Source organism: Otolemur garnettii, unplaced genomic scaffold, assembly GCF_000181295.1.
Source record: "Otolemur garnettii isolate 467f Iridium unplaced genomic scaffold, OtoGar3 scaffold00111, whole genome shotgun sequence".
Lineage (NCBI taxonomy): Eukaryota > Metazoa > Chordata > Mammalia > Primates > Galagidae > Otolemur > Otolemur garnettii.
In genome coordinates, this window is record NW_003852506.1 from 5,022,169 (window position 1) to 5,033,123 (window position 10,955).

Sequence of the window (10,955 nt, forward strand, 5' to 3'; positions counted from 1 at the left end):
GGATAAATATTATTGTGTCTTTTTTAAAAACCTAAAATATTATAGCTACTATTTAGAAAATTAATAAAGAGTGTTTGAGACATGATTAGCACAAAGGAAGACATATTTTAAGTATTAGTATACTAAACATACAACTCAAAATACACATTGCACTGTACACAACTGGAATACACGTCTGTGATGTGAAATATGACACACACAGAATAGATCATACACACAAAGATTATAAACAGACTTGTTTTTTGCTGGCAAACGTATTTTAGGCATCTTATATTTTAAAAAAGGTTGATGCCCATAAAACTGAACAGCATAAACCAGATGAAAACATGAATTAATGAAAATATGATACTATAAATTAGCTTTAAAACATTGTTTGGAATCAAATGCAAAAATCAATCCCACCAAAAATCCAAGGCAAAACAAAGAACAGTGTTCATCTGAATTTTGGGGACACAAACCAAACTACTAACAAAATTAGTACGAACACAGTAAGACCTTTAAATTTTGCCGATTGCAATATGGAATCTATGTTCAGCTGTGATTTAATTCTTAAAAAAAGTAATATTATTTTAAGGCAAACGTAAATAATCTGTGTGACTTCTGTGCTATGGAATCTCATGAAGCTTGGTTATAGAGATTTAAGTATGGCAGCAAATTTTTTAAACAAATTATTATTAAAGGCATATGATATAGCTTAAAGTATTTAGAGCCATCTGTAAAGGAATTTCAAAATTAATGGGTGTGAGAGCCTCTCCTCCAAATGCAAGCGATGTTTTCATGCATATTAACTGATAAAATCCGTGTTTGTTTGTGGTTTCCACACCCACTGCCACTCCGGAATATAAAAGGCCTGATGGAAGCAGAGAAGCTCACAGTCTACAAGCAAACGCTCGGCTCTCAACTGAGACCCCCGACTCTTGACACCATGAGCTATTACTACGGCAACTACTATGGAGGTCTGGGCTATGGCCTTGGAGTCCTGGGCTGCGGCTATGGCTGCTTTCAAGGTCGGGGCTGTGGCTGGGGCTCCGGCTATGGAGGCTGGGGGTACGGCTGCTACCGCCCGTGTTACTATGGAAGATCCTGGTGGTCTGGATTCTACTGAGAAACCTGCACAAACTCAGGGCGATGGGCTAACTTTCCTCTTTCTGACCACTTCATTCCAATAATGAGTAGCCAGTTCTAGGTTACTCTGGCAGACCTTCAGAGTTCAGCACATCCAAGCTGACTTGATTAAAAACTTATGTGAACTTGCAATTTTAATTTTGGGGTGGGAATTTATAGTTTAGGATACAATTTATTTTGGGGAGGCGGAGGAATACATATTTTGGCACAACTCCCATTCTAAATTGTCCTTGTGGGAAATGTAAAAATTCGCTTTATTAAACTTACTTTGTCTGGCATTTTAAATGTGGCACAGTCGTCTTTTGTACCTCTCAGAAGTAGCCTTTCCGTATGTGTAAGTGCTAGGTGTGAGTTTTTGAATGTCTCTGCTACTGCGTCTGTGCACTTGGTGAAAATTTCCTGATGCTGGTCTATGGCTAGATCCTGCGTAACCAGGAGGGTAGAGAGATGGCCAGCAGTTCTTTTTCACACCATTTGGAAAGGGTACTGATGGAAGTGCAGCTACCTTTCAGCAGTCTTTTCCACAGGGGATCCTCATGCCATGTTACTGCACCATTTATCACGCACACTCAAAGCCCTGCAGTCTTTTGCTGTTTCCAAGCAGGAGACAGCTCTGAGCTGTTGTTGGAAGCTATGTTCTTTTTTTTGAGACAGAGCCTCAAGCTATTCCCCTGGGTAGAGTGCTGTGGCATCATAGCTCACAGCAACCTCCAACTTCTGGGCTCAAGCTAGTCTCTTGCCTCAGCCTCCCAAGTAGCTGGGACTACAGGTGCCTGCCACAACACCCGGCTATTTTTTGGTTGCAGCCATTATTGTTGTTTGGTGGCCAGGACTGGATTCGAACCCTCCACCTTAGGTGTTATGTGGCTGGCGCCCTAGCCACTTGAGCCACAGGTGCCGAGCCCAACGCTATGTTCTTGATGGATTTCTTCTACTGCAGCTGCCCTTTCGGCCTCATTTAAATGCAATTAAAGGAACTCAACTAGGCTTCAGAAACATATAGCAAATGGTTAGCTAAGTTGCCATTCTCCTTTTCAGGAGCTCAGAGTTCTGCCTTACCATTTAGATACCTTGCTCAGTGTGTCCCTACGTGTCCCCAGATAGATATTTTCATACTGTAGGTAGTTGCACCTCAAGATATCCTAAGAAGCTAAAAAGACTTTTGTCTACCTTGTTTAGTTTTATCCCTTTGATAATCACACTAAGTATATTTATGTAATTCCGTATAGATTTTATTTGAAGACCACCCAAATCCCAGGCTATGTGTGTGTTTGAACTTCATTTCTGATACTTGGCTTCCAGAAGTACCTGAATTGTCCTTGTTTACTCTGCTTACTTATTGTTTTGACCTTCGCTTGGTGTCTTCACCTTTTATTAGATTTTTTTTTTAAACAAGACTTCACTGATGACAAAGCCAGAAGACTGAAGACAGAGACTGTATGGGACTCTACAGTCTTCTCTGAGGAACATTTTCTTTAAGTTGTCAGGGAAAAAATCCCATTAGAATGCTCTTAAATTGAATAGCAATTTTGAAAGGCAAAATTTTGAAAGGGAATTGCATTCAAGCCTTACCCACAAAATTGGACAACATTTAATCCACTATATATTGATTTATGGCAATGATGTTCATAGCATCAGATTCTAGACACCAAACTAATTAAAAACAGAAGCACCTGGAATCCAGGAAAAATGAGAAAAAACATTTCTGAAAGATGCTACATTTAATTTTACTCACAATCATAGGATACTCGTGACAAGCACAGTAGTATTGCTTCTTGTATTACTAAAAATATTGGCCATGAATGCCTTTAGCTTTTGATTCATTAAAAAGCAGAACAAGATGTCAATAACAAATAGTCATGAAATATAGCATGTCATTTTCATTACACATCCAAGAGACCAATGCCAATGTTTCTATGAACTTTACAAGATATTTATATAGCAGTCCACATTTTACAAAAAGTCATATTATTAGATCAACTGGATTTGGACAACATCTAAGGAAAGTAGTTGTACTATCTGCGTCAGTGAGAGTCTTGGCTTACTTTGTCTCATTTACTTGGTAATGCCGTGGTAGTTGATGGATTTAATCACACATTTATTCAGCCACCCACCCAAGAGTACTAGATCATCACATTGTGGCCATCTGTAATAAGCACCAGATGTAGAAGACACAAAAAGTTTCATGAGATTTTGATAAGTTTATAGGACAGATGGCAACTCAGATAATAAATAGAATTGCAATTTTCTTTGTCAACTTTTGAGAAACATGTAAGTCTTGGGTACAATGGGAACTTCTAAGCGCAGAATCTTATCAACTCTTACATGGTTAGTAAAAGTTCTCCCCAAAGATGCTGCCTGAACTTACTATCCAAGGAGAGTGCGGGAAGGGAGCACTGATTTAAAGTGTGTTGGGGTGTAGTGTTAATCTGGGTACTCTGCACAGACTGTTTCCCCACCACTAATAACTAGATGCAGGTTTCTTGAATAGAGATACAATAATTCAATGTTTTCCATAGAAATAAGTTAGAAACTACAGATTGTAAAGTGGAGCTCGACTTCCCAAAATAATGGTGACTGTTATCTAGCAATTAGTCAATGTGGAACGCGAATCAAAGAAAGATAATTATTAAGAATCAGTGCTGTAAAGGAAAATAAAGTTATAGAATCAATTGTATCAGAAAAAACTCATCATTTTGGTGGTCATTGATTTTAATGAGAAATATACTGCTGAAGGCTTTCACTGAATTCTTAAGTAAAACATTACTTAAGGATATTTTTATTTACTAAAAAAAATTATATTATCTTTTACCATTTTCAAAGCACTCACCTGTAGGTTTTTTCTTTAATATTTACAACAGATTTTTGAATTATCCTAGTTTTCAAAATGAGGTTACCAATGGTGATTTGTCTAATGTCACCTTCACTGACCCAATCAGAACTAAAAGTTAAATTGTTTAAATTTACTTTCCTGGTCTGATCCGCTTCTTTAGATAAAGCACAGCATGCTCCTTAGAAGATCTGCAAGTTTGGTATGGCACTAAAATAGCATCAGTCTTCCATTTGTGCTAAGGCAATCCCCAGAAACTCAACCTTTTGATTTTTAAGAGACATAAGTGGTCTCACATTTCATGTTTAATATTGAGATTATTTTCTCAATTATCTTTGGACCACTTCTAAATTGTAAATATGTGGCAATATTTACATGATGAAGTTTAGAAATATTATCAGTTATTTAAAGAATTTGAAGGTTAAGAGTATTCATAATTGAAAAGTTCAGAGACTGTGTTAGTTTTCTATTGCTGTATGACACATCATCACAAATGTTTATCCATAAACAACAGCCGTGTTTTAGCTCATACTCCTGTAGGTCAAAAATCTGTCAGGGCATCACCAGCTTCTAGGAGCAGCGTCTTCTAAGGTTGAACTCAAAGTATCTGTTGGGGTGTGTTTTTGTCTGGAAGAACTGGGGAAGAATCTGCTTCCAAGTGCATTCTGGTTGTTGGCAGAATCCACTTCCTTGGTTTTCGGACCACTACCATATCTCTTCTGGTTGTCAGCCAGGGCCGCTTTCAATAACTTGAGGCTACCATCATCCCTTGTCACGTAAACCTGTCTTTAAGCAGCAGCAGCATCTGAATCTTCCTCCCCGTCTTTAAGCAGTAGCAGCAGCGTCTGAATCTTTCTCATGCTCCGAGGCTCTGACTTCTTAGCAACAACTCTTCCTTTAAATGGCTTATGTGACTGAGTCAGGCTCACTCAAATGATCTCTTTTTCTTATAATCATCTGTGCCATATGACATTCCTCAGTTACAAAAGTGTAATCTGTCACATTCACAGTGTAGGCTAACGTGGCTCATGCTCACCCAGGAAGGGGGAGGTGTTAGGGGCCATCCTAGCACACTGCCTACCACAGAGACATATTTTTATAGTACTCTGAACTGCCACTTCCTATCTGACTCAGAGTAATCTCACAGAGCCCTTGCTATGACTTGACTAGGTAGATGTGTGACACTATTTGTATAAACAGTGCTGCTGAAAGTATAAATGTTCAGGACATGCCTACGTGATCTTACATAATATCACTTTCCTTCCTTATACGAAGGAAAAAGTAATAACCAGAGAGATATAATTTCTAAAGTTCTACTATTGACATTCCTTGAAGCAAGGAGCAAGAAAGTATTTTAGTCACTGATGAGTGACCACGGTGTATCCTAATGTTAGGACTATACTGGGCACCAAGTAAAGGGTTCTAGAAAAAACAGCTATAAGTTGATTAGACATAATACTAACAGGATGTGAGATGTGTGTATTTGGGTTGGCTATAACTGGCAAATCTAAGCCCCATTGATAATTTGAAAGGAAATCAAAATAGAAGAAAAAAGAATGAAAACTATTAAAATAGACAATATTGATAACAGAGAAAATAAGTGTTCAAATGGAGAAGGATGAGGGAAGTTTCTGATTAAACAAAAGTTATTTGAAAATATCAAGAAATGGCAATGGAAAAACAGCATGATTTTGAGGGAAGAGTAGATACTGTAGATATTTAGGTAAAGAACAGCCCAATCTTCCAGCTATTCAATATCCCATGACTATTGTATAGCTGATACCATGAGGGAGACAACTGACCAGACTTCTAAACCGCTTATTAACTTGTTTATTTATCTTTTTATTTTCAGTTCACTTTTTCATCTGTAATTTATAGTTAAATATTTCTGTATACAAGAATGTAGCCTTCACGAAGTTCATGGGCTACCCTTTTTTAGACTGAGTATATCAGTGCCTGAAATATAATAATTATTCAGAAAATATTTATTATATTAACAAATGAATGAAGGGAATGACCACTGAAACTATGTGTATGCTGCCCTCAGCAGGCTAATAACTCCCATAGACATTTACAATTGGTAGCACTATAATAGCATATGAATTGACACTTATGATTGGGTTCCTAAAGAGTCAGGAATCAGGAAAGGTTAAATTATTAGCAGCATGATTTGTTTTATTAAGGATTCTAACATACATGAACAAGTAATCATTAAAACATTTATTTTTAATTTCCTTTAAAAAGTAATTATATTTTTTTCTTAGATAGTCTATGTATTTTATTTTTCTTTTCTTCTTTATTTTCAAAGAGATGGTGTTGGGGGGGGTCACACTATGTTGCCCAGGCTGGACTCAAACTCCTGGGTTCCAGCAATCTCCTGCCTTTGTCTCACAAATAGCTAGGACTACAGGCCTGAACCATTGCATCTGACTTTTTTAAAAATCAAAATACTATTCTCTGAAGTCACATTCCTTCTAAAGATCAAGGTGCAGCAATCTTACTTGGAAGCAAAGACAGTATTTCATAGTATGTTAAAAAAAAGTCTCTTGAATCGTACAACTAGGTGTTTTTTAATTTATTTTTATTTGCCCATATTCATTGGGTGCAAGTTCAGTTTTGCTACACTGAAGGATTACACTGTGGTGACGTCAGAGCCTTCAGTGGATCAGCCACTGCAGTAATGCACATTATACCCATCAAGTGACATCCCATCATCCTCCTCCCCTTCAAAGCCCCACTGTCCAGCCTTCCACACTCTGGTTCCATATGTACACATTATTTAGCACATGCTTACATGTGGGTAACATGTGTTACTTATCTTTCTGTGTCTGAGTTGTTCGATTTAAAATAATGGCCTCTGGTTCCACCCATAATGCTGCAAAAGACATGATTTCATTTTTTCAAGCTGAAGAGCATTTCATCATGAATATATACCACATTTTCTTTATGTGAACTTTTATTGGTGGGCACCTACAATGTTGATATCTTTGCCATTGTGAATAGTGCTGCACTAAACATAGGAATGCTAGTCTCTTTTATACGTAATATATTGATTTCCTTTCCTTTGTGTAGATACCTAGTAGTGGGATTGCTGAATTGTATGGCAGTTATAGATTTAGATTAAAAAAAATCTTCATACTGTTTTCTGTAAAAGAATTTTCACCAATTTACACTCCCACCAACAGTGTATGCACTTAAGAGTTCCCTCTTCTTCACATCCTCCTCAATGTGCTATTTTTTCAAATAATAGCCATTTTGATAAATATGGTATTTCACTGTGGTTTTAATTTACGTTTCTCTGATGATTAATGATGTTGAAGTTTTCTTCATATTCCTCTTGGCCATTTGTATGTTTTCCATTGATTATCCTTGTGTGCTGATGATTATTATCTTTTATCTAGAAAACTCTAAAGACTCTCCCAAAATATCCTTAGATTTGACAAATGAATTTAATGAAGTTTAGGATACAAAATCAACATACAACAGTCAGCAGCATTTCTATAAAATAACAATAAGCTGAGAACCAAATGGAGAAGGCAATCTCATTTATAATAGCTACAAAAAAATACCTAGGAATATATTTAACCAAGGAGGTGAAAGATCCCCAAAGGAAAACTACAAAACACGGGTAAAAGAAATTGTAGATGAAACAAAGGGAAAAGCATCGTCTCATGTTCATGGAAGAGAAGAATTCATATCTTATCTTTAAGTGACCCTACTGCCCAAAGAAATCTACAGGTTTAATGCAATCCTTATCACAATATCAACATCATTTTTGTTGAATTGGTAAAAACGATTCTAAAATCCATGTGGAACTAAAAAAGAGCCCAAATAGCCAAGGCAATCTTGAGGAGTGGAAAAAGAAGCTGGGGCATTTTATTGCCCGACTTCAAATTACACTACAAGTTGATGGCGAGCAGAACGGCATGGTGCTGGTGTAAAAGCAGACACATAAATTAGGGGACCGGAAGAGAGAATCCAGAAATAAAGCAAAACACCTACCACCAACTGATCCTCAGCAAAGTAAACAAAAGCATGAACTGAGGAAAAGACAAGGGCACCCTATTTAGTAAACAAATGATGGTTGTGAGTTTGAGCTTAATACATAGCAAGGGCCTCAGATAGTGTCTGCCCTGTATTAATCACTCAGTAAATATGTGCTACCTTTGTTACTTTAAAAATAAAAAGTTGAAATTTTATAGACAAAGTCTATAATTACCCTCTCCAGCGCTTTGCTAATCCGTGTATCGTTTGTACGCATTCTCTCTACTGAGAATTATCCCTCAAATTTCTTTTGCTAGATTGCCCATGAAACCATTCTGGGCTAAGTTTTATATCGTTTTATAAGCTCTTTCATTTTGCAGTTATTGGGGGCACAGTAATGAGGAAAGTAAAGCTTGCCTATTATCAGCTCATCAAGTTGACTGATACCCACAGGGTTTTGAACTGAAAGACATTCTTAGGGAATTGGAACTTTTCCTTTACCCCTTGAAGTTTCTGTTCAATTGTTTTGATTTTTCCACAGTTATTAAGAACCACAGAATAAGAATGACTTTTCTGTGAGTACATTTGTAAAATACATACTGATTAAAGAAGAAAAGAACCATTACAAGAGTAAGTGTAGTTTCTAATACTGGTATTCGGTAAACTCTTAAAATATGAATATACTAGTGTCTCAGAAATGTAAAAGATTGCAAATGGGGACTTTTCGTCCTTCAGTGCTTAGGGAGGAGCCTAGTCTTTTCCCTATTGGTGGGAGGCTCTGTGGGGCAAATGACTTGATATTTCATGTACAGGCACAGCTTAGGGCTACAGATTGGCTTTGCTATTAGGAGTCAAATAAAGAAGAGATACGTAGCCTTCATGGCATTTTCTTAGTTATTATGTTAAGACATTTATATTCTACATTTAGTAAGTTTCACATGTACCTTGTAAGGTACATGTTAATCAGTTTGATGAAAATATTTCAAATTGTATATAAAACCAGCATATTGCACCCCATGACTGCATTAATGTGTACAGCTATGATTTATTTATTTTTTTAGAGAAAGAGTCTTACTCCATTGCTCTCGGTAGAGTGCCATGGTGTCACAGCTCACAGCAACCTCCAACTCCTGGGCTTAGGTGATTCTCTTGCCTCAGCCTCCCTCAGCTGAGACTGTCAGCACCTGCCACAATGCCTGGATATTTTTGTTGCAGTTTGGCCAGGGCAGGTTTGAACTTGCCACCTGCGGTATATGGGGCCTGTGCCCAACCCACTGAGCCACTGGCGCTGCCCATAAACGGCTATGATTTAAGAAGAAAAAAAAAGGAAAAAAGAAGAGATGCATAAAAGGAAATCCTTAGGTGAGATTTTGTGGGATCCCTTATTATTGACAATATATTTTCCTTATTGGGTAAAAACATTTGGCTTTTTCTGGATCATAAAAAGTGCTGAAGATAATAGTATTTTTATTTTTAATGTACTTTAAATTTTAATGAACCTACATTCTTATAACTCAAGCTGATCCAAATAAGGCACTCATTTTCCATTAATAATTCTCTTCAATTTGCAGATTGCGAAGCACCATCGCTATGGAAATTCATGAGTGCCTAATTACACTGCATTCTTAACTGGTAAGGGAAGCACGTTTAATAATATAAACAGTTTAAAGATCATCTATACTTTTTATAGCATTCAATTATTTTGACATTTTAAAAGCAGAAATAGATGAGTGTACATGTTAACTGGCTTCGTGCCTTTTGTATTTATTTATAATGATGGTATGAATAAACCATGGAATAAGAAATATAAGGTGGTTGAACACTGAGAGAAGAAACTCCCTAACCTGCAATCATTTCTTTAATTTCAAATTTACCTGCTGAACTGAGGCCAAGAATTAAGTACTTAGGTTGTAGTCCTAACCTGCCACTGAGGATCATCATTGAATAGTTCTGCTTGTCTTTCTGAATCGGTTTTCTCATTGGCAAAAGGGAGGACGTTAAAATAAGTTATGTCTTGAGTCTCTTTAATTCTATAATTATATGGTCCGGTGAGAGTAAGGACTTTAAAATCTGGAATAAGAAATAAATTTATGATCAAGGCTCTTTTATAAGGGATTAGCAGGACTTTCCCTGTTCAATCTTCAATGGTACACACCAAGCAGGCTGATGTTATATGACATATGATGCTTCAGAAATTCCTTTGACAGCGATACGTGGCTCTTTAAAAAATTAAATGTCATCATCTCACTACCCAATGTGGTTTTCATCGGACTTTAAAAGCTCACTGTATTAAGACATATATCAGAGCTGATTGCCATTTTTTATAGGCTTCCATTTCAGGGAACAATTATGGTTCAATTTATGTGAATTCTCGGCAGAATTAAGACAACACCCTTGGCCTAGAAAAGAGTCAGCAGTTGTGGGATGTCAAAGAAAAGGGTGCAATTAGAGGGTAAAGGCTGTGTCACGTGCTGCATTATGAAGAATACTTGAAGCTACAGAAATTTGTTTATGCAGTTTGAAACTCAAGAGCTCATGCACATGCAGGGATTATAACCACAGCAGCATTTTATTAGAGGCAAAATATTTCTGTAGGAATCTAAATGAAGCAGATAACAAAACACGTCACATAACTCTTACTACTTTTATATACTGGTGGGATACTTGGTTGGGTGTTATGAAACAAAATAGTTGGCATAGTTTTCAAGTAATATGTTTTAATGGATGGTATTTAGAGGTGTGGCCTTCCACGCCCGTCAGAGTGTATATAAATGTCCCTGTGCTGTCACACTCACAAAACTGACCAACAGCAGCAAATCAACTGACCTACAGCACCAAACCATCCCTGACACCATGAGCTACTACGGCGGCTACTACGGAGGCCTGGGCTATGGCTGCGGAGGCTTTGGGGGCCTGGGCTACGGCTACGGCTGTGGCTGTGGCAGCTTCCGCAGACTGGGCTATGGCTGTGGCTTTGGAGGCTACGGGTACGGGTCTGGGTACGGAGGCTACGGGT

The 10,955-nt window shown here is 37.4% G+C and overlaps 1 pseudogene; it reads left to right on the forward strand.

The window, feature by feature from the left end:
* The first annotated feature begins 10,792 nt into the window (after nt 1–10,792).
* The window catches only part of LOC100963649, a 68,948-nt pseudogene continuing 68,785 nt past the window's right edge, over nt 10,793–10,955 (forward strand).